At 39.4% G+C, this 25150-nt stretch overlaps 2 protein-coding genes across 3 annotated transcripts in view; one reads left to right on the forward strand and one right to left on the reverse strand.

Moving 5' to 3' along the window:
- The window catches only part of AVEN (apoptosis and caspase activation inhibitor), a 104517-nt gene that overhangs the window by 50517 nt on the left and 28850 nt on the right, over positions 1-25150 (reverse strand). The window lies entirely within an intron of this gene.
- CHRM5 (cholinergic receptor muscarinic 5) overlaps positions 2223-25150 on the forward strand; it is a 64311-nt gene continuing 41383 nt past the window's right edge. Inside the window, exon 1 of one of the 2 annotated variants that reach the window (XM_081209016.1) lies at positions 2223-3047. The gene's annotated coding sequence lies outside the window, so the exon portion shown is untranslated. The remainder of the gene's footprint in view (positions 3048-25150) is intronic. The other variant, XM_081209015.1, reaches the window with a different exon arrangement.

Consider the following 25150-nt stretch of genomic DNA (forward strand, 5'->3'; position numbering starts at 1 on the left):
TAACAAAAAAGTGAGAGGCTTATTCTATTCATTTTAGCTGCAACTATTCACAAAGACAAAAGAACTAAAACATTTTATTCAAGCAGCAAGGAATCTCAACAAAATATCTATCATACAAAAACATGCCACCTGACCCATTTGGCATCCCTTCATGGCACATCAAAATTTAAAATACACTATCTGTTACAGACACAACACAAAATTACAGTGGTGCCTCGCAAGACGGAATTAATCCGTTCCGCGAGTCTCTTCATCTTGCGGCTTTTTCGTCTTGCGAAGCACGGCTATTAACGGCTTAGCGGCTTTAAGAAAAAGGAAACAAACTCGCAAGAACTCGCAAGACATTTCGTCTTGGGAAGCAAGCCCATAGGGAAATTCGTCTTGCAGAACGACTCAAAAAACGGAAAACTCTTTCGTCTTGCAAGTTTTTAGTCTTGCGAGGCATTCGTCTTACGAGGTACCACTGTACTGGTAACTCATAATTATAATACCATTTTCAGGATATATTTTTAAGGTGTGTCGGAAAAAGGAAAAAAATAAAATGACTTCTACAACTTTCCTGTTTCCTTTTTTGAAATTCATTCCAATATTTTTTTTCCAATCATAAGCCCAAACTTTACTATGCATTTTAAGTCACAAAATCAATTTTTCTGGTGCCAAGAACACTTGCCCCTTGAAGACTGGCCTCTAAGTGATGCCAGCAACTGAATCTCCTAAATAGACCCTTCTGTGTAAGGTCTTTGCGCAAGACACAGTCTTCTGCCAGCTTAAAGAGAAGGTAATTTAGGAAGTTAGTAGTGGAAACTGTTGTGTGGCTCATTCCAACTAATCTAAGCCTAACTTACCTCACAGGGTTGTTGTGGGGAGAAAACCAGAGGGGAGAAAAAGTACCAGTATATGTCGCCACCATGAGCTACTTTAAGGAAAGATGAAATAGAAATTAAATAAATAAATAAATAAAATATTTGCTTTCCTGACAATTCTTTCACTCAGCTGTATGAAAGGCACAGTTCAGCCATCAGAAAAGGGCAGGTTCAGGTTAGGCCGAACATGGGTTTGAGTCACCTCACAGAAACAAATAAACTCTAAGACTGCCAATACATAAGAACCAAATACATTTCCTAGCTCTGAATGTTTTCTTAAGTATCAAGATGTCCTAATCATGTTTCCTCCATGATTTTCCCAAGATTAGCGTGTGTGTGCATACACACACCTCTGCAGATATCTGTGTGAACTGTGCGAGCTCAGATAGGTTGTTTGACAAACTAACCCAGTCTTCACATGGGTTTATTTTCATGAGGGTACACAATTAAACGCAGTATCATGAACACAGCGAAACACACATTGCCTACTCTGGCTCCAAGTTTCTGCCTTTGATTATGACTCCTGAAACCAATCAACTGGAAAGATGCAGGACAGGGTTAAATCAACAGTGATCATTAACTATGAACTAACCAACCAAAGGAGATGAGCTGGTTAAAAAACAGCACTGCAACAAAATGATGAATTAATTATAAACAGCAAAGATATGATATCCCTTATATTTTCGTTGTTTTTCTCACCTCTTCCCAAGCAATGATTTTCCCTATTCATAGTGTGCGAGAGGAAAGATTAATAAAATAAAGTGTCTCATACATTTTTGAAAATGATATGACTAGTCTTTTAATAGGGATGTTCAAACCTAACTTTGAAGTAACTTATCTATACTATATATATATATACACATATACATATATACATCTATATATGAGAATAAAAAACACAGGGGCATTTTATGCATGCATTAAGCAGGAAGGGCTCAACACATGCTAACCTCAAAAGAGCACTATTCACATGGTAGTAAAATGGGAATGTCTCATTTTAAAATTAAACCAAACAAGTATTCATGGGCTAGAAATCTATTTCAATTGGGGGACACACACACTGAAATGACATATTTACTTGACAATCCCAAGCATCAATAACAAAAATCAGTGGATTTACTTCCAGTTAAACATGGTTAAGGACCCTTTTAAGGTACATATTCTGAAATAAACCAATTACTTCATTTTTAAAAAATCTATTTTAAATGCAAATTTTCAGTAGCTCCTCTTCTCAGATCCGCTTTAATACCTGCTAGCTACAAAGAAAAGTCAGACTTGAATAAAAATGGCACTCCAATACTTGCATTAAAATCACTGTCCATGTCACTAATAATAGGTGGTTTTCTGGTGTGGCAAGCCATTCAAACAGGGCGGACCTATCAAACCCTATTGCGTCATTTGATTTTTCTTCCTACCAATAGACATTGCTGTCCATCAGAAGAAATAATTAGTGTATTATGTATGGAAACGTCATCCTATCAGTTCAGTGCCTGACTTGAATAGCTCATATAAGCAACTCATTGATGCCATGCATGCTCACTGTCTTCAGATATGACACAACACTACACCCTTTGGGAGTTTCTCCCCTGTTCGCAAGCAGCATTTCACATCTGTGTTTGACAGAAGGAGAGAAGAGCAGACTGTTCAACAGCCACTACCAAAAGCAGGCTATGCAGGTGAAAAGTTAAGGCAAAACCGGGAGTCCAGTTACCCTGCCCTTCAACACAAAGCACAGCACTGACATATACCGGATTTTCTGGAACAGAGAGAAGTTTTCAGTATTGGAATTCACATGACAAAAGGAAATGGGATTTACTGAGTGCTGAAGCCTTCAATTAACGTTTGATAAATAATGAACATCTGAATTAACCAGAATTGATGTGTTTGCCTCTATTGTTTGAGAAGATGCAAAGTCCACCACTCTTTTTCTTAGCCTCTTAAGAGAAGAATTCAAAGTACTATTTAGGGAGCGATCCCAAGGATTTGGAATAACTGGGAGTAAACTGGAAGCAAGCAGCAACAAAATGAAGCAGCACCAGCAAATGAGACAGACACAGTAGAGAAAAAGAAATGTGAAAGCTAGTGTGCAGAATGCATTTCTAATACAGAAAGCTTCCTACCTGGAGAGTGTATCTCAGTATTTGGAGACACAGAATCCAGAAACTGTCTTCAGTCATCTGCTGGGTAAGTTTTAATTTTTTTAATTAAGAAATCTAGCTTTTCCAGTAGGAAGAAGATTGCTCTGATTTTGTGCCTACCGTATCAGTGAATTTCAGTTGTGTTTTCATTCACACCAAGGCTGAATTTTAAACCTTTAAAGGTATATTGTCCTGGATTGTACAAATAACTGCTTTTATGTGTTATATTTTCCAAATTACCTTATTAAACTCTTCTCACTTGATTTGCCTATAATTGTTTGCCAAGATTCAAATTGCTCTCGATTGCTGTTTATCTGAGAGCTGGGAAATGTAGAAATAGCAGCCAAATCTATAAAACCACACCACAGTTACTATTTACAAAGTAATATTTACTGCACTTCAATATTTAATGCAAGCTATTAAAGCAAAGAATTTAACACAATGGCAACATCGAATTTTAAAGGCATAATTTATTACAGTCAAACCCATGCTTAAAATACACCAAGAAAAGAGACCAAAAGTGTCAATTATAGTTAGCTGTGAAACTATAGTAACTGATGTAAACGCACTGTTAAAAAATGAAGGCTTGGCATACAGTTTAAATGCAAGTTGAGGATAAGAGTTCAGCAGCATTGCAAATGAGGTCTGAGCATATGCATTTTAATTCAAATTAGAATATAAAATGATCAAACCAAAAGAGGTGGATAGTGAAAGAGCACTGCTAAAACGGATTTATGTGGTGCATTGCACATCACTTCGTGGTTCAAATCTAGAACACTGATACCAGAATTCATTAGTTAAAAAACTAGGGCTGTTAGCCTACAATGGTTCTTGGTGAAGGTGTATATGATGACAAGTCTCCACGATCTTCATCTCTTCAAAAGCTGTTCAGTAAAACATTTGACAACTACTTAATACAAATATAAAACAATAAAAATACACACTCTCTCTTAATTTTAAAGGAAACCCACTATATATTTTAATTATACGGCCTGTCTCTACTTCTTCTATTTGTTTCTTTGCAAGAATCCAATTTATTCTGATCTCTTTTCTTCACATTTCTCACATACTCAAAGACTTAGAGAGATTTTTAGTAGCTCACAATGCAAACTTGACAGCTAACCTGAGGAGGAATGCCCAGATTGGGAGGGAGCTCTTGTACCATCAGGTGCCGAAGATTCTACCCAAATGCTGAGCTTGAGTCACTTTTAGGGGTTAATCCTCTTTATATTCTTACTAGCACTTCCTCTGTAACTATGCAATCCCTTCTGTCGACCTCTGTTACTCCTATAATAACAGAGAGAAGTTTCTAGTTTGCATTCCTGTTCCAGATTTTTAACAATGATCTTAGTTTGAAGGACACAATGTTTTTGCTTGCCTACTGTACTTTCAGGTGTTTATTTTAAGAGTTCTCCTCGGTACAACTAACATTCTCTGACGCCCAGGGTTCCGTGGCAGCAGAAAAAACATAGCTGATGGCAATGTGAGACAATCATTTACAAATCTGGGGTTCTTAATGCAATGGTGAAAGTGAACATGGGAAGCTGCCTTACACTGTAGTTGGATCTTGTGGTCTATATAGCTCAGTACTCCCTACACTGGCTTGCAGGAGCTCTCCGGGCTTTTGTATTTCCACACTCAACCTGGAGATGCTAGGGATTGAACTTAAGATCTTCTGCATGCAAAACATGTGATGGACCACTGAAATATAGCCCTACAGCAAAGCTTCCCGCAGTTTGCTCAATTATGAGCAGCAAATTACTGTGGAAATGATTTTCAGAATACTATGAAACACAATGTCCTGCACCTGTTCACCATTGCAAACTTCGGACAGGGCTAGAAACCTAACCTAAATGCAAAGAAAAAGATAAAAAGTTGCTGTTTGCCAAAGGTGTAAAACAACAGCTTGATGGTAGATTGCATTAAATATGCAGTGTTAAAAGGACTGATAACCCAACTATCACATTCAGTTTGTAAAATAACAAAACAACAAATACATTTACAAAAGCAACTTGAAAAGGTTACAAAAAACTTTTTTCTAAAATCCTATGCATTGTAAACTTCTATATTTTAAAATAAGAACACATTAAGTTGAAAGAAGGCTTTAAAAACATAACAGTAGGCAACTAAATATAAAACGGCCTTACCCTTAAATTTAGGATACTCAATTGCTAAATGCTATCACTTGAGGACCAATAAATATCATGTAATGCACATCGCTAAGGGCTTGTTTATATTACCACCTAACAGATCTGATACACCAACCAACGTTCATGTCAGGTGCAATTAATAAATGGGTGTAGGGAAGAGACACCAGGAAAAACAAAAAATATGCTAATTAAGTGCAATAATAATACTTACAAATCTGTATGTTTTTAAGCAGTACAATATGAAGAATAAATATTCAACTTCTAATGCTACCTATACCAATTCTCAGATGCTTCTGGTATAAGACCAGGAATGGGAAACCTATGACCCCTCAGATGCTGCCAGACTCCAACTGCTACCAGCCCACATGGTCAATGGTCAGGGATGATGGAACTGTAGAGCAGCAGCATCTTGAAGGGTCACAGGTTTCCCATCCTTGGAGTAAGCAGTGTGGGGCACCTGTTTCACGTCAAATTCAATGACGTACTAACCTGTGACTAAATCAAAGTATAGACAAAGTTTTAAGCAATGTTATCATCGAGGCATGGCACGTAATGACCCAATTTAAACTGGCATCAAGATTCATTTTAATATGAGTGTGAAACAGTGTCTAAACTGAAAGCATTTCAAAAGTACTTCACTTTTAACGGGTCCTTTGACTATATAATCAAAAGGTAAAATAGCTTGCTGGCTCCTTGGAGAAAGCTAATTCAAAGAATAGTTAACTGATCATTAGCTCAGCATTAACTGATCACTAGCTCAAGACAATTAGCTCAGCAAGTGGCAGAATCAGGAATGGCGTTCAAAGGTTTTTGCTTTCCATTTTCAGTCTAATACTACACTAAATATGACTGCTTATATATTACCATCTAATTATAAATCAAATATAAACAGACTTTTCCTGCTTTGTTTAACCTAAATTCCTTATTGTTTCTGAAACACTTCATGGTTCAGGACGCTCCAATCCATTTCTGCTGCAAGACATTAGTATACTGACTATTACCCCCAGCAGCAAGTGATTTGCCACCACAGGCAATTGAACATAAATTTCTCCATTATTATATTCAAAATTTCTAATCAATTTTCTTAACATCTATAATGCTTCATGTTGGTGCAGCTAAAATGTTTCAAAAATGGAAGGAAATCTGGGGGTGGAAGGAAGAGTTTAAGAAATGAAATGGTTCTATGAAAAAGGAGAATTCATGACACTGAAACAGGGGTGGGGAGTGGGGTCAGATTTAAGAAAGAACAGTGGCTTGAAGAAACTAGAACAAGAGAAATTAAACCCTCAAAACTGGCCACAAGCATCCTAGAATTAGATCTTCTGCACATCACCTAGCACTCTTGGTATCCAAGGTGGAAAAATTTCAGAGCTTCTTCTAGATGGTACCATCTACTTTCTGGAGCTCTGGTGATCTAGAGAGAAGTAACACTGAAAAATTCAAAGTGGGGAAGAACTTTTCTCAAAGATGTGGATAAATAAGGCAACCACAACAGCCTCTGAATTGACACTGGCAGGAAACTGGTCCTTTGCTATGTATACATTTTGCCAACAATTGCAAAATAAGTCCCTTTCCTTCTAAAAAGGTGTGGTTTCTTTCCTCATAAATCTATTACAATGGGGATTTTTTAAAAAAGATAAAATTTAGTTTTTCTTTTAGAAAAGGACATGGTGGGTTGAATCCAGCAGGAGTGTTCCCTGAGAAGAATTTTGTCCGGAGGATACTCCTACTGGTAGAAGGGAGGAGTAAACTTTTGTTGATTCTCCCCTCCAACTGTGCTCTTTGAAAATTTGCTCCTGACAGTTAGAATACCCTCCAAAGCTGATTTTCAGAGTGCATAGGCTGCTGTAAGGAAAGGGGGGAATTGGCAAGTGACCTCCCCTCCACATTGGATCCCAATGCCTTATCAAACACCTTCTGGGCATGGAAGGAGCATTTCTGTTCACTGGATGTGAGGTCTGGATCCAATCAATCCTTTTTCTTTAGCTATCTGGTAGTCCACTGAAATGAAATGTATACAATAGATAAATCGCTCTTTCTCACCCACAGTACAAAGTGTAAGACAAGTTAAGCCTTATTATTGGATGTGGTGAGTGTTAAGACCCTTAAAATGATCAATATTAATAGTTTTATAGAGAAATGACAGAAGTAATTTGCATTTGTCTGTCTCGAGAGCTCTGGGTGTGAAGTCAAATCACTACGTTAGCAGCACCAAAGTGACCTCCCCAGGGCAAAAGCCAGCCTGAGCAGTGTATATGGCGGTCCTCCCAGGCTCAGCCTCGCTGATGTGGTCCAGAGGAAAGCAGAGCAATACATTTGGCACCAGCTTGGTTACAGGTTTCCTAGATGGGCTACCTTCTTAGATTGATGAGTCTCATCTGCCCTGCCCCTACAACACACACAAAAACAGCCTTCTTGACTGTTGGACCCCCTATTAGTCTTCTCTACTCAATCCACTAGAGCCTGTCTTCGCATGCAGGGGAGAAGTAGAGTAAACTTACTGAAAGTCATGAGGATGATGATGTCATGAAGGCAATTAAGTTCAGTGGGTCTACTTGAGTAAAACTTAACTGAATACCACCCATAATGTCTTGTTACTATGGTCCAGCAACTTATACATAAATGGGAACTTAATGGACAGTAAACTGTACTCCTTAAAAGATGTCATGAACACCTGAGCGCAAAATTGCATTCTTAAGTTCATGTCACTTCTGTTTTGAACTGGCAATGCTTTACTCTTTTAACAATAAGATTAATCAGAGCATAGGTGCTTAACTTGCACATGGTTCCAGAACTGCAGACCATTTGGTCTCCAATTGGAAAGTGAATCCAAGAATCCATACATCCAAGGATCCTAAGCCTACAGCAATTATGCAAATGAAGAACCATAGTTCTGTAGTCTCTGCCCAGATGTATCAGCCCTGATAAAGCACATCCATTCTCCTTACACCAGATGGTCTTAAACAGTTCACTAAGCTTAAGTTATTTTTCATCTATATCTGTGCAAAATCTTGTCTGAAAGAGAACACTGAAACCTGTCAGCCTATAAATATAATTCGATAATACCATTCATTCCACTCTCCTCCTACCTAGAAACTATAACAGGGGTTTTTTTAGTTAAAGATCAATACATAGCAAAGAAATGGATAAATCAGTTCTCTTCCCCCCCTTCTTTTGTTTAGTTCTAAGTTTACCATCTGTCAACGTTTTTGCTGTTTTTCAAATTTGAAGTGAACTGCATGTCATAAGAAAAAAACTTGTCATTAAAAATTTACAGTGAACTTATGTTTGCATTAAAATCAGTAAACACATCTGCTGACAATTAATATGAAACGGTACTACAAAATGCATTTGTATTAAAATATTTTAAGGTTGTTGTAAGAATGACATGATAATCTGTCATCAGTGGGGGGAAATACAGGAAAAATAGCCTGCTCCTTAAACAGAACAAGATTTCTCTTACTAACACTTTCAGTTGATTAATCCTTGGATCACTGTTTGCTAGCTACAAAGTCTGTTTATCAAAGCCAGAGTCAGCTGTTCACCAATTGTAAGCTTGTGCCATATTCATTTGTTTGATCACGTTAGTTAAACAATTTTACTGTTTGCCTAGTGATGGATTCACACAAGTATTTTCCCCAATAGGATGATTCCTACCCTGAAGAAACTCAGGTTACATGTGTATGTATTTCCCACTAGTGTTAATATTTCACTTCAGAACCAATATGGAACAACAATCTGGCCTTGTGATGAGCCATACACAAAATCAAGATTTCTATATCATTAAATGGTTTTGAAAACTAACATGTCTCCTTGTCAGGTCAGTCATATATAATTGCATAGCACTGTGCTGTCTACAATTTCTTCTTTGTACTGCAGCAAGCATAGCAAAGCTAAATGAATGGAGATTAGATCAGTTGGTGAGCAGGGATTAAATGCTGCTGCCTTGGCTACACAATCCTGTTCCCTGCTGACAACAGGACACAATGCAGGATGAAACCCTGTACTCCTGTCTATTAGCTAACGACACCAGTGATGTTGACTGAGGAGCAGGCAGACATGGTTTGGGGAAAATGTCCTCATGGACCCCTTGCAGGCCAAGACTGGCCCAAAGGTTCTCCACCCCTAGTCTAATCCCAACAGGGCTCTTCTTATATTCACATCCATATATACTCCTTTTAGGACTAAGGGCATTTTTTAAAAAGCTCTCAATGAATTCTACATACCTATATGCGTAGAGGGATGTTTACACACATACCATTGTTAAAGTGTAATCAATAAAAAGAATAAGAACAAATTTATAATCAATTAGAAAGACAGCTCCAATCAGAAACGCAGCAGTTGTGGATACAATGTAGCCTTTGACATGCAGGACAAATGTAGGAGGCATTACAAAGGCAGTCTACCCTATCTGGGGCCCTCCTGAAGTACTGGACCACAGTTCCCATCAGCTCCAGCCAGCATGGCCAAATGGCCAGGGTTGGTGGGAATATTAATGCAAAATATTTGGAAGGAACCAAGAAATGGTTCCTGGCACAGAAATAAGTACCCCTTTATTAAAAAAAAGTACCTAGTTACTTCCACGTTATGAAAGCAAACATGGGACACTAATCAAAACAAGATGCAAGATGAAAGTCTGCACAAGCTATTTGTGAAAAAATTTAGACATAAATTTAGACATAAATTAGCAGATGCTGACCCATACTCTATAAAGTAGTAAAACAATTTATAATGGTCTTCTTTAAAATTTCTATTTTACCCCCTTATTTGGTAAGCTTACTATTTCAAAAGAGGATAACTCTTGAGTTCATTATTTTTCTATAAATAAGCATAACTTTTCCTTAAATTGAAGAAATAGGCTTCAAAACTGCTACAGATAAATTCTTGGTACGGCCTGAATTTCTAAACACTTTTCTTAAGTCGTACTGGAAAAATTTACATTTGCTGTGCATCACTGCATACAACTTTACAATCCCTGCAGCAAAAGAAAAATGAAGTTGTACCTGCAAAGATTTTAAGTGCACAAGTTTAGGAACAAGCAGTACCAAAATCTAGTAAATGGTTCCTGCATTATTAAAAGCATGAAGAACAAATATGGAAACAAACATTAAACTAAGCAAAAAGATGAAACATTTCACAATGAACACTGTTTTGCACTCCCGACTTTCTTGAGTTGTGGGAACTTAAAATATAAGGTGATTCATTATTTAATTTCTAAACAACTTAATATATTTAAAAATTTATCTAAATGGTGTACACAACAGTAAACTTAAACAAAATATTACAAAATACACAGTTACATATAAAAAGTTACATTAATAGAAACATCAATTCATTTTCCGACACGCTCTCCCAATCAGCTTCCGGGTTCTCTTCACCCAAGGTCCAAACAAACTCTTAGCTCACCCACAAAAGTATCACAATGAGAAGAGGACATCACCCTAGTCTCTCATGCTAGACTTGCTTTTTATGGGCAGGCCCAAGGTGGATGGTACTCCTTCACGCTGCCCACAGCTGTGTCCCATTCAGCTGCACTTTCCGCACCAGGCTTCCTCAAACTCGGCCCTCCAGATGTTTTGAGACTACAATTCCCATCATCCCTGACCACTGGTCCTGCTAGCTAGGGATCATGGGAGTTGTAGGCCAAATACATCTGGAGGGTCAAGTTTGAAGAAGCCTGTTCCACACCCAGTTCCAGGTGCAGCAGGGGGTCCAAAGGATGGGAAAAGTCCCCCCGCACTAACAGCTCTTTGTAGCTGGAGTCCGTCAGGGCCCTGCTCTCTCATGTGAGGTGGGAAAAGGCCTGCAAAGCAGGGAGCAGGTCTTCCAGGACTCACAGCCAAGGTGATCCTGCAGGATCGGGCCAATAACACACCTAGTCCAGTGCTCTTGATGTCAGTTTCTTCAAGGAGCATAAGCAGACTTTTCATTCAAGTGGATTGGACTATGTCAGCACTGCAAAGTGTACCTAAGTTTGGAATAATTATGACTAGGGGTGTGAACTGCAAGCAAGTTCTGGTTTAGGTCCTGCTTTAGATAGCAAGTTGATTCAGTTCAAACAAGCTTTGAAGGAAGCAGAGCCTCCTTTAGGAAAACATGAAGCTTCATGTCTCACTGCTGAATATCTTGGTGGAAATGACTGGGAGAAACAGGGGGTGGGCATTTGGATGAACTGAACATTTACTAGCACAGTTATCCTGTGTCAACAACATATAAATTCCACCAGTGTTCAGCAGTACTTGACTGCAGTCAACCAGCATTGTCTCAACAACATCTGGAAGCCCAATGGTTCCCCACCCTTGGCTTAAGTTATAAAGTACTTAAGATAGAAACTATCTTTTTCTTTAGCACAATGAAGCTTGTAATGTGATTTATAAGACTCTGCTAAACGAAATGTGCACATTATACTGTTACAGGTGAATGCTATCATGTTATTTTTAGAACAGTTAATTTTCCATCACATTGATGCTTCAATTTTCAATGTTGATTGTTTGATTGTTCTATACTCTGAGGTCTCTGCATCTTTCCACTTTTCCCATCTCTTGTCACATTCAGAAATGAACGATGAAAAGCAAAAGAGTTATAGTGATGAAGAGGAGGCTGGAAAAATAAAATAGTGAAGAAACAGCACAGATAAATAATATGGGGTCTGCTAAGAATGAGAAAAGAATGTGGGTGGAAAAGTGAACCAAGTGTCAATGGATGGACCTTACAGAAAGCTTTTCTTTAGTTTTTGCTCAATCACACTTACTTTGGCAACAGCAGGCAATCACAAACTGTTCAGCACAACTTCATGCATGCTGAACAGTTTGTCAGATCTGTGCTTTTAATTGTACAAAGAACAATTTCTTCTGCACAATATCTATTACATTCAATAAACAATAAAAATTTCCTTCTTCATGTACACAAGGCCAAATCACTTCTATTCAGCTCTAGTTAACGCTGTTGGCACACAAGGAGAAAAAAATCTAAAACCAGATATAATGTAAGTTTTATGACTTTTAATTTTCTTCACAGAATTATGATTAAATTTTAAATGTATTTTTCTTGCTACTCATTTTTATTAATTTCTAACAGGGTCATAAATGTATGGATTTCTAGATCACTCCCTTCCACATAAAATGTATGTTCAGCACAAATCTATACATATCCTATAGTTACCCAGGAAAATTCACATCACTTCCAAGCATCTTCCAGCCTGGTCTAAGAGGTTGACTGACCCTCCACACCTTAACTAAAATCCAACCACGTCTGTCCCACAGTTGGATGATCAGACTCATCCCTCACCCTGCAGTCCCCTGCACCACCCACTATTACTCTGGAGCAGATTTGGAAGGGAAGCAGGGATAGAAAGGTGTAGAGTTTGTAAACAGGAGGGTGAATAGAGCCTCAACAGAGCCTAGTGATGCAACAGAAATGCAGAACACTATCCCACAAGTTCAATGTGGTTTTATGTAAGGACAGCAGTGTTTATATAGCACCAGGAGATAACACTTTCAAAATCCAATCATCCACCCATAATATATAACCCTGCATAAAAACTTGCTCTTATGGTGCAGAAAATCCTGGCAAAAGCCCATATAAGGTGGAGTACAATTCTTGACATTCTGCATGTGCCATCCCAACAACACTCAAGACGCAACGTTACATGGATATGCACATCTGAACATACCATTTTAGGGTTCATTTTCCTTCCATTCCCTTTTGAAGGTGACAGGACTTTGTGCTGGCATTCTGATTTCTTAAATACAATGGGGGGTAAATCTACACGGTAGCAGCCATCCCTTTGTCTCTGCTGTTTAAGCAGAACAGCCACTTTTTGACATGAGCAAAAAAGAGAAACTTGTCAGGAATATATGCTTCCAGTGCTGTTGTTCTGAAGTTCAAATGAACTAAGTTTGCTAAGTTCAAAAATAGGGTGCAAATATGGTATTTACCTGCATGCAAGTCATACTGAAATCTCTGGAGTTTGGGGTCATGCTATTTTAAACAGAACTATTTAGAGTGCAGGTGAAACATTCAAAATAGCCAAATCATCAATAATAGAAGGACTGGATGAGGAATGAAAAGAATAAAAGGTTTTGTTCAACTCTTAGCAACAGCTCAAAAACCTGCCAGATCAGTAGAAACTGCACTGTGACTTACAATGTATTGTCCTATCAATTTCAATAGGACCTCTGCTTGACCCACAGGTTAGAGCTACTGCCTATAGCGAACAGCACGGAAAGGAGCAAAGCAAATATTGTTTCCATTTTGGTGTTTGCATCTGACATTTGTGTTGTTTTTAATTTTGGTGCATCATCTTGGAATCATATCACCAAACAGAATAGAAATGAAACAAAGGATGAACTTTTTTCTGGCAATGAGACCTGTCATACTTGCCATGTTGTTGCCTGTCTTGACTCTAGGTAGCTGGCAGCAGAGGAAGGGTGAAAAATTAGGCCAAAGAAAGTGAACAGAGAAAGGGATGGGTGACTGCTCTCTGACAAATTATTTGCATGTCGTTTTTTTTTTTTTTTTTTTTGCTTTTGTTTTTACAGTGGTGCCTCGCAAGACGAAAAGAATCCGTTCTGTGATTCTCTTCGTCTAGCGGTTTTTTCGTCTTGCGAAGCAAGCCCATTGAAGGATTAGCGGATTAGTGCTATTAGCTGCTTATCTGCTGATTGGATCAGCTGATAAGCGGCTTAGCGGCTTAGAAAAAGGGGGGAGGGGGAAAAACCCGCAGGAACTCGCAAGACATTTTCGTCTTGCGAAGCAAGCCCATAGGAAATTCGTTTTGCGAAGCACCTCCAAAACGGAAAACTCTTTCGTCTAGCGAGTTTTCCGTCTTGCGAGGCATTCGTCTTGCGGGGCACCACTGTATCTACATTATCTATTTCACAATCTTCCTGCTGTAGGTGAGTGTTCATTGCCTCCTTATCATAAGCATCCCCACAGGGAAGGCAGCCTGGACCTGCTCCTCCTTTTTCTGCCACTAAGAGCAGGCATGCCTAACACAGTAAGGTCTCCTAGGATTGCAAGAGTCTCTTGGGGCTGTTGTACATCCAGCCCTATTAGTGAGAGAATGGCTTTCTGGCTCTAGTCCACCTAGCTTGTGATGCTCCTTCCTTCTCCCCAGCAGTTCTGTTCAAGTTTATGCAGCATGTCTGATACACCACTACACCAGCCTAATTTGGACTGCAAGTCCAGCCTGTTATGGCAAGCTCAAACTTCAAGTGACACTTTAGTACCTACTAGGATAACAGCGCTATAATGCATGTTCCCTGGGACCATTATATCCCATAGCTCCCTGCTGGGGAGTGGAATTTCCTCAATATACATTGTAAGGTGGTCTTGTACAGTTTGCCACATAGGTAACCTGCAGTTTGTAGTTCACATACCTCAAACAGCAGGTTTGCCTTTGTATAAACACGGTTCCTCTGAGGATGAACACTCAAAAGTGTTGTGATTCTTTTATTTTTAAAATTATTTCTATCATTTGGAACCTTTTCCTTTCTGCTGTTGTGCAGACCATGTGCAATCTCTAGCTAAAGGGGTTGTCCCCAGATACATTCTTTCAGCTAATAGTAAGAAGTTGACTGTGTATCTTGCATGGGTCTTCCTGGTTCTACAGTTGTGGCCACCCATCAGGTGTATGAGTAGAACCACTGTAGTGTGAAGCTGCATAGTGTGTTGAATATGAGAAGTGAGTGGATATTTCTGGTAAAGTCGGCATATGGCTCCAGGAAATCATAAATGGCAGCATGACTACTGATAGGTTTTTTTTATTCTGCTTATAAAGGGGAGTCTGACTGTACTTTGGTCTTTACCCTCACCGACTTCCTTTCGAAAGACAGATGGTGAAATAATGTCTCAATGGTGCATCCAATTTATCAAAAAGTCATATGAGAAACTGAGGCTGTAATCTTATACACGCTTACCTGGAAATAAGTCCAACTGAACTCAGACTTACTATATGTATGGGACTGCAGTATAAGTAAGTGAGATTAATAGGAATACGCCACACAGCATACCATTTTCAAATAAATGCATCCTTCAAAGAGATACATTTCTTAGTAGGAAATCCAGAATGCAGTATTTCTTAAGTTGAGTTCAGTACATTTGTGCTGAAGTGTATTCCAAGAACTATGCAGTATAGAGTCAGGTTTTTTTATTTGTAATAAATGGTAGAAATCACTGTTAAAAAAATTCAAGGCTCTCCTCAGAAAGGCAGAAGGCTTTTTGAAGGCTCTCTAAGGAAGAAGGAAAGCAGAACAGAGAGGGGGCTGGTTTTGTTTGACTGACTCATTTTCAACCTTTACTGGGAGGTGAATCAGATGACCTTCCCTTGACAATATACACTCAACGCTGTGGCTCATGAAAAGGGTGGTATTTCTGGAACTGCTGTAGACAATTCAGATTGGGAAACTGATAAGGTCTATTCTTTATTTTCAAGGTCTTGAATGAAAACAGAGTGAGTGAAAGTGAGGCATACATGCTTCCGTTGATCAGTGTAGTGTCCTTCAGATGTAAGCAGCAGATGTAAAGCAGATGTAGAAGATGCTTTCCCCCCACGAAGGGAACCTACGCAGCTGGGGCAACTTCTGAATGATGCAACCACTTGAGTGAGGCTGACTGTGTGCCTCTTTCTTGCAGAATTGGCTCTCATGCAACAGTTTCAGTAGCTGAAGAGTGTTAAAAATTTCCTCTTGTAAGTGTTAGAATTAAATGTTAAGATTTCTTGGGAGTCGAACATAACCAATATAGGTAAAAGAACAACCAAACAATGCAATAAGGAATTATTTGAATAAAGACATAATTGTAGGAAAGATTATAGATTATGAGTCACTAATGAGAGGTCATAAGTAATGCTATAAATAGATGCGTTTTTGTTCTATTTTGACATGCTGATAAAACTAAATTGGCATAAAGCTGAGTGTAATTGGAAGTTAACAGCACAATCTTAACAAAAGAGGAGATGGACTTTATTTTGGTAATATGTTAATTCTAATGAAAAGAGAAAGAAGTCAGAATTACACCCCTTAAGGTAAAGGTAAAAGACCTCTGGAAGGTTATGTGTTCATCTCCCCTTTCAGGCCAAGGGAGCCAGCGTTTGTCTGCAGACAGTTTTCCAGGTCATGTGGCCAGCATGACTAAACCGCTTCCATGATGCAAGCCAGAACACACAGAAACACCGTTTACTTTCCCGCTGCAGAGGTACCTATTTATCTACTTGCACTAGTATGCTTTCAAACTGCTAGGTTGGCAGGAGCTGGGACAAAGCGACGGGAGCTCACCCCACCAAGCGAATTCAAACTGCTGACCTTATGATCAGCAAGCTCAAGAGGCTCGGTGATTTAGACCACAGTGCCATCCGTGCCCCCACGCCCCTCAAGACCAGTATCCTAGCTCCAGAAAAGGCTAAGCTTCCCATAAACTTATTTTTAGACCACTGTGTTGACCTGGTCCTAATCCTGAGTACATATGAGCATGGGACAGCTTTCAAATCTAACAATGCATTAGCTGGCACATTTCTTCTGCTTTGCCTTCTGATCATCTAAATGCATTGCTGCAACTATTGATAACAAATACTTACTTTGAAACAGTTATAAGATGAAGCCCTCAGAATTCTAACAGGAAAATCACTTAATGACAAAGGCAGGATCACATTCATCTATTCCACAGGTTGTTACATTGATCATTCCTGCTGTATCTCCTCCACTAACACATTGAGAAAACTAAAATATTCATCTATTCACAGCAGACACAAGTTTTCCATAAAACACAAATAAAAGAATTTTACAATTTTGTATCTTGTTGTAGAAGTTAGGCAGTTCAATCCCTAGCATTTTTACTCAACAATTGATGTCATTCAGAGTAAGAAAACAGCCTGATCTATTAAAATAAACGATAAATATGTATATGATTTTAAATTGCACAACTTTATTCTCCTACCACAGAAATAAAATTAAGCTGGCAGTTTAAATTTCTGACATTTCCTGTTTTTAGCACTTCAAAATGTATAAAAAAGGGACAGCTTGTTCGATAAGGGTGAAAAAAATCTAATGTTGGAAACTTTTAGAAAGGAAATGTTGAACAGATGGAAATCCAGCCTACAATGTTGCCAATTTCTGCAATTTTATTATAAGATTTTGCTATCTTGGTATATATTTAAAGGGACCTGATTAATTTCTTTCTATTTTCATATAACAAATTTTCTTTCATACAACTTGGTAATCATAGTCACCATTTTGCAGCTCACATTATTTGCCATGTAACATCACAATAAATCTCTATGAGCCATCGTTTTCTTATCAACCTTTTCTAATTTGCAAGGGAATAGCTGTGTTATTCTTGTAGCAGAAACAACAAAGAGCTTTGTGACACCTTAAAGACTATCAAATAAGGTGCTAAAAGATTCTCTCTTGTTTTGACTGTTTTTCTTTACATCCTCCCACCAGCCAAGATGGTGCCAAACATATTGCTCTGCTTTCCTTTGGGCCGCATCAGTGGGGGGGGGGGCTTGTCCTCTGGGCACTCCAGGACTTCCATATACACTGCCCGGGATTCCACCACAGGAAGGTCCTTCTTCCTTAAAACAAATGCCATTATTGCAAGATGCTAAAGATAATTAACTTTATGGAATTTTTAGCCACACTGCCTACAGAAGGTCACTGGGTATCTGAGCTCCACTAGGTAGACAAAGGTGAAATAAACTCTTAAGAAGTAAGTGCAGCTCCCATCAATTTCGTAGACTGGCCAAGCCCAAACAACTGGAATCACATATATTGAGTAAAACAAAAGAACACATAAATTTCTAGATTATTAGGGAAGGAGGCAACAAGAGTAGGAACACATATGACACAGTGTTTAAGTCCATGCTAGGGTGAGGCCCCAAACTTAATTCGTTCTGGAGGTCCATTCTTAACCCAAAACTGTTCGTAACCTGAGGTGCGCTTTCACTAATGGGGCCTCCTGCTGCCGCCGTGCAGCCGGCACGTGGTTTCTGTTCTCATCCTGGGGCAAAGTTCTCAACCCGAGGTACTACTTCCGGGTTAGCAGAGTTTGTAACCTGAAGCGTTTGTAACCCAAAGCATTTCTAACCTGAGGTACCACTGTAAATCCACCTGCAAAAGGTGCCCAGCAAACAAAAAACAAAAGGTGTGCCCATCTGATAATGTCCTTTGTTCTACATATGTAGACCTTAGGGGTCCTTGTTATATCCAGAGCGCCACGCCTCCAAGCAGCGGCGTTGCAACCCCTGCCAGTGCCTGGGGTTGACCAAAGGTGTTGAGCTTTTTTTAGGAAATTAAAGTTGTTGAGCTGGGCAGGCAATCAGAGGAAGAGACATAGGGCTACAGAGAGCCCGTGGCGACAATCCTGTGGATCGTGATAGGCCTGGTCTAAAGAAAATCCCAAGGCTGCAGAATGCAAGGACTGTGGAGGCAACTCTCTCCCTTAGATAAGGAAAGGCTGTTTTTGGAGATTTTGTCTTCCAGGTCCTAGTCCAATGCTCCAACTACTGCACCAAACTGGCTCTCTAATAAAAGTCCATAAAGTGCCTTGTGCAAACACTATGTTCATGCTGCAGAAGAAAAGAATGTAACTACCATACCAAAAAGGTGGAAATGCTCAAAACTACTGTTGGCATAGAAAAGTCATATGTAAAGAATCCCAAAGTTTTTAGCAGGCAGTCGCAACACATTTCATCAGTCATTAGGGCTAGAACCATGTTTTCACACTTAAATGATGACACAACCTCTCAGAATTCTTTTTCAACTTCTAGATTCTGCATTAGATCCCATACTGTGCTAAAATGAGCAGGTAGATGCAAAGACTTTGTACAAGATGCTAATTCTATTCCCTATCCAAATGGAAGTATGGTGCTCTCAGTTCTTCCCTTTTCCCATAATGAAAAGAGCCAAAAACCTTCTTCTTTACTCGCATTTGAAGCACCAAAATAAAGTTATTTTATGGAGATTGCAATCCTCTCTGTTGCTTCTTATATAAGATTGTTGCCACTTGGGGCATTTATGTAGAATTACTAAACAGTAGTACCATATTTTGATCATTGTTCTAAGCTCAGCATTTCTCCTTATAATATCTATAATCAGGTTTATAAACAATTTCAAAAGCCTTCTTTTGTTTATAGCCACAAAGTAGAAGGCTGCTTTAAAAAGACAAAACTTCCCAGTTCTGAGAGATGCTGGTTATTCTTCAATCTCATGCACTGGTCTAATTTGAATGTTGAAAATTGCACAAACATGTTGTTGGTTATTGTTGCTGTTTTTTAAAAAAGGTTATTTTTAAATGCGTAAAATATTTTTAAAGAATATAACACATAGGACTTTTCTTCATCTGTTTCACAAGTAATGCAGTACAAAACAGAAATACAAACATGCATTCCTGAAATTAAGAGAAAACTCCAAATATTTTTGAGAATTGTGGAAAACCTTTCTTCCTTGTGTGGAAATTAATTCTGCAACATTGCCCTGGTCAACTTGAGACTGGTTTAATTGCAATTTGCTATCCTGGGAATACTATCTCTTGTATTTTATCTCAAGATACCATCAGGACAGGATAATGGTATCCAATCTTATTTTAAACAAGCTTTTTGATTCTTTTGTGACTTTACTCCATGGTACAACTGTAAGTGCTGGTACACAACCTAACTTAAGAATTAATGACTATAGCAGTGAAAAACTACACCTGTACCCTTCTGAACAAGACTGTACTGTGGAATTCATATTCAGGTCCTGAGAATATAAGCATTCAAGAACTTTTGAAATTATTGTTCTAAAACAAGCAGGGTCAGTGGCTTTCTCACGGTCAAGACGCTGAGGCAGACATTTTGTCAAAGCAAGCAACTGGAGCCTTTTCAAGATTCATGAGATAAGAACTCCAACTATAAAATGAATCTTACAATTTCACATTGTCAGCAGAACATTCAAGTCTTTAGTGGGGACAGGTAGCAAGGAACAACAGAGAGGGTTTAAGTCGGGGGCAAGAAACTAGCCTGCCAGTCCCTCCTCTCAAACATAAAACTCCATCATTATTTTGTGGCTGCTATTTTAAGAAGTGCTCTGTCTTCCCTGCTGCTCTTCCATAGAGCTCGTGAAGCATGTGACATAAAGTTTCTAGGGTTCAAAACAAGATTTTTTTCCCCCAGCAGAAAATTGCCAAACCTGATGCTACAGTTCCTTCTATTTCTGCCTTATGACTTCTTAATGAAAAGGAAATTGTTTCTCATTACTGTCTTTCACTAGATTGTGCTGAGTACAGCCATAGAGCACAGCCATTATGAATATTCATCTCAAATCCTTAGCCACCCACAAAGTGTGAAAATTATTGGTCTATATTTTTCAAAATGTTAGTAATATGCCAGAAGGCTTTCCGAAGCTAACTTGGACTTAACTAAAAGAATTACAGTGGTGACTAGCTGTCCTTGGGGAATGAAACATTTATATCCATAAGATACTAAAGAGCACATTATGTAATATTGCATATATCACATGTAAAGACTGCAGAGGGCACATTGCCATTAAAAAGAAAGAAAGAGAAAACTGATCATATTCCACTTAAAACAAAGTACTTGTCTTTAAATCAGCTGATCTTAATTGATTATGGTGAACCTACACAAGCTCAAATGAGCGGTGGACCAAAGCAAAAGATCTATTTTGGGATACTTTAGACAGACAGATCAATAAGTGACCAAGGGCAATTCTTCAAACACAGTGAAAGTCTTCCAGTCCAGTCAAGTTATGCCATTACTTCCACTTCTTTTGTTTCTTCTGCTTGAACAGATTTTAGTATTTTCAAGATTCATTCCCAAAGGCTCTACACAAGACCTGAATTTCACCTCTGCTGCATCAGCACTTAGTTAATAGAGAGAAAAGGGTAGGTGGGCAGGAGGGAGAGGCTTAATTATATATATATACAAAATACAAAATAAAATTGTTACAAATGGAAATGAACCTACATTTTGAAAAAAATAATTAACTGCTTTGTTTAACCAAGCAAGCTTATGAAAATCTGACAAGTTTAAGCAAGCTGATTTAACATTTCAAGAGAAACTATTTGCAAAGATGGCACAGAACTTCAGAATGCTGTCCAAAAACCAACTAGTATTAAAGGCAAACCTTGGCTACTGTTCATGCTTAAGGAAAAGAGAGCTTAAACATGAACCCAGGTTCTGACAACACAATGCTGTGCTGAAGGAGCAATACAGGTCCAAGTTCCTCTCTGGGGGTGACTATATTTATGCGGCTCTGATAAGCCATAGTTCAGCTTACCATGTTCTGCAACCAGGCCACCGTGCACCAAGTAATAAAGCATGCAGATCTAAATCAATACAATACATTAATCTATTCAAGCAGGGGGGCATCTCAAGTCGCATGCAGTCAGCCCAATCTAAATTTCTTATTGCCTTATGATATAGGCTTTTCTTTGTACGTGATAAAAGAAGTGGAAGTTTATAAAGCTGTCATGAGCTTTGAGTACAAGATTCTGAAACATCTTTGAGTGTACTAAAGTCCTTTCTCATAACCTTTAAAAAATGTGAGAAAGGTTTTCAAATTATGAGATCAACTTCAGCTCTCCTCACCTCTACAGTTTCTGGACATGTGTAGTTCAAACCTCTGCCAAATGCTTCCATATTGTCTTCCCCACTCAAGCACCTCCTTATTAGATCTTGATCATGTACCCCCCCTGCTGCTTCTGATGCCCCTTGCCTGTTGCTTTTCTGGTCCTTACAGACCTTCTCTTAAGCCTTGCCTCCTCTGCCTCTATGCATAACCAATGGCAGTTAAAAGACTGTTAGGATCAGAGCAGCTCAGTGTTCTGAGGGGTCAGGCTTGATCAGAATAAGAGATATGCGCATAGAACCTCCTACTCCACATAATAGGCCTGGGATCTGCTACGACTTATAGGGATCACCTCTGGATAAGAAAAAATAATGCCCCAAGTATTAGTCGTGAAACATAGTATTTATTCTTATTAGAATATTTAGTGCTTCTTTGTGCTTCTTTGAAAGACAACTCCTCTGTGTGGAAAGGTTCCGTGGCAGTTTGAAACCCACTGGCTTATCACATTTCATTGCGGCCTGGAACTAATGCACAGAATAGCAGGAAATATCTACTGCTCTTAGGGTGCCAGTAATTCTGACATGGATGCATCACAGCCAAGCATTTTATTAGGATCAGGATGTCAAGTACCAAAACAAAAATAAAGAGACTTGATAAAGGAATTAAGAAAACTAGAGTTGGAGACTCCACAATATCTACAAAGTTGTTGCTGCTTTAAAACTGTGTCTCCAGTTCCAATCAGTATTTTGTGGTATTGTGAACTGAGCTAATTATTATTCTGCACTGAAAGACCACAGCATTCAGATGTAACAGCATCTTATACCACAATCTCATATTTGAGTCATGATGCATACAAAACACTGAAAGAAAATGTGATTATGCAAGTAATTAAATTTCAGAGGATGGTAAATTTCATGTTCCCCATAAATAAAGGATTTAATACACCGAAATGGAACCTTGCTGAATTCCAATAGCACAAATATTAGATAAGTGATGATCAAGGTTATTAGTAGTGATAAAACAACAACAATCATCAATAAATTAGAAAGGAATCTATTATAAAATACACAATGTCCTAAATCAGGCAAATACATGGAAAACTAAAAAACAATCCTTAACACAGGACCTAGCTGAAATGATAAGTCATGATTAACTGCAATGCTGAAAACCAGGTCTGCACAACCTGTGACCACACACAGTTTGCTATCTCTGCATAATGGCCTGCTTGGCAACACCCTCATTTTTATAGTGCGAGCAGGTGGAAGAAGCAGGTTTATTAACCCCTGTTGAGCTGCCATACTTGGCTTGTTGTTGTTTAGTCGTTTAGTTGTGTCCGACTCTTCGTGACCCCACGGACCAGAGCACGCCAGGCACTCCTGTCTTCCACTGCCTCCCACAGTTTGGTCAGACTCATGTTTGTAGCTTCGAGAACGCTGTCCAACCATCTTGTCCTCTGTCGTCCCCTTCTTCTTGTGCCCTCAATCTTTCCCAACATCAGGGTCTTTTCCAGGGAGTCTTCTCTTCTCATGAGGTGGCCAAAGTATTGGAGCCTCAGCTTCATGATCTGTCCTTCCAGTGAGCAGTCAGTTCTGATTTCCTTAAGAATGGATACGTTTGATCTTCTTGCAGTCCATGGGACTCTCAAGAGTCTCCTCCAGCACCATAATTCAAAAGCATCAATTCTTCGGCGATCAGCCTTCTTTATGGTCCAGCTCTCACTTCCATACTTCACTACTGGGAAAACCATGGCTTTAACTATACGGACCTTTGTTGCTAAGGTGATGTATCTGCTTTTTAAGATGCTGTCTAGGTTTGCCATTGCCTTTCTCCCAAGGAGCAGGCATTTTTTAATTTCGTGACTGCTGTCACCATCTGCAGTGATCATGGAGCCCAAGAAAGTAAAATCTCTCACTGCCTCCATTTCTTCCCCTTCTATTTGCCAGGAGGTGATGGGCCCAGTGGCCATGATCTTCGTTTTTTTGATGCTGAGCTACAGACCATATTTTGCTCTCTCCTCTTTCAGCCTCATTAAAAGGTTTTTTAATTCCTCCTCACTTTCTGCCATCAAGGTTGTGTCATCTGCATATCTGAGGTTGTTGATATTTCTTGGCTAGTGGCCTGTATTTGACTTATTTGGTCACAGGTCATGTAGGCCAGTGTTCCCCAACCTTGGGTCTCCAGCTGTTTTTGGACTACAACTCCCATCATCCCTTGCTAACAAGACCAGTGGTCAGGAATGATGGGAATTGCAGTCCAAAAACAGCTGGAGACCCAAGGTTGGGGAACACTGATGTAGGCCTACTCAAATGATTCTACCCCCCCTCTTCTTTTACAAATGAATAAGCCAATAGTAGAAGTAATTCTAAGGCAGACCACTAGTGCTGCCCCTGGCTATAAGCAGCTCCAAGCATACACACACATGTATCAGAGAATGAATGGACAGATATATAAATAGATAGATAGTACTATATATAGATGGAAATTATTGCAGAAGCAGGTATTGACTGCTGCATGGGCAATGCTTACTAAGCCACACATAATTCCCATTTCCGCTGAGACTCACGAGGAGCAACAGTTGTGGCCCCAGAACAGCCACAGTGGAGTTGGCCTCCCTTCCTCACCTTTGGCATGGTGGGAGAGGGCACTTCTGGTTCCTCTCACTGAGCCAGCAGCCAGGGACTTGCTTGCATGGCTCACCAGCCAATCACAGATGAGCTGGGGGGGGCATGGCTGGGGAGCAGACCTGAGTGAGAACTTCTTCCCTGCACCCGGGAGTATAAAAGCCAGTCACACCCAATGCCTACACCAAACCATCTGACACCTGGAATCAGTAAAGTTGTGGCCCTTTTATTCCCAACACCGTTGTCCTGTGTTCTTTGTTGATGTTATTATTGCACTCCCACCACCGGGTCCACTTTGCCCTGGCCCACAGCAACTCTTACCCCTTTAGAAAATATATAAGGTATTTTTCCTTAAGTGATATGTTTCAATTGTATAAAGACAGAAGCACCTCACTTAAAATGTAAAGTTCACCATCTTAAAATCATTACTCACAAGTAATGATTATCAGTGGCTACTAGCTATGATGGCTTGCTCTGCTTTCACAGCTGGAGGCAGCAATACTTCTGAATACCAGTTGCTAGAAACCACGGGATGGAAGAGTGCTTTTGTGCTTTGATCCTGCTTGTGAGTTTACCACAGGCAGCTGGTTGGCCACTGTGAGAACAGGGTGCTGGACTAGATGGGCTGTTCGCCTAGCTTAGCAGGCTCTTCTTATGTTCTTAAGTACAGTGGTACCTTGGGTTAAGAACTTAATTCGTTCCAGAGGTCCGTTCTTAACCTGAACCATTTCTTAACCTGAGGCGCGCTTTCGCTAATGGGGTCTCCTTCTGACGCTGCACCACTGGTGCACAATTTCTGTTCTTATCCTGGGGCAA

The sequence above is a fragment of the Podarcis bocagei genome (genome assembly GCF_964188305.1).
Source record: "Podarcis bocagei genome assembly, chromosome: 1".
NCBI classification, from domain to species: domain Eukaryota; kingdom Metazoa; phylum Chordata; class Lepidosauria; order Squamata; family Lacertidae; genus Podarcis; species Podarcis bocagei.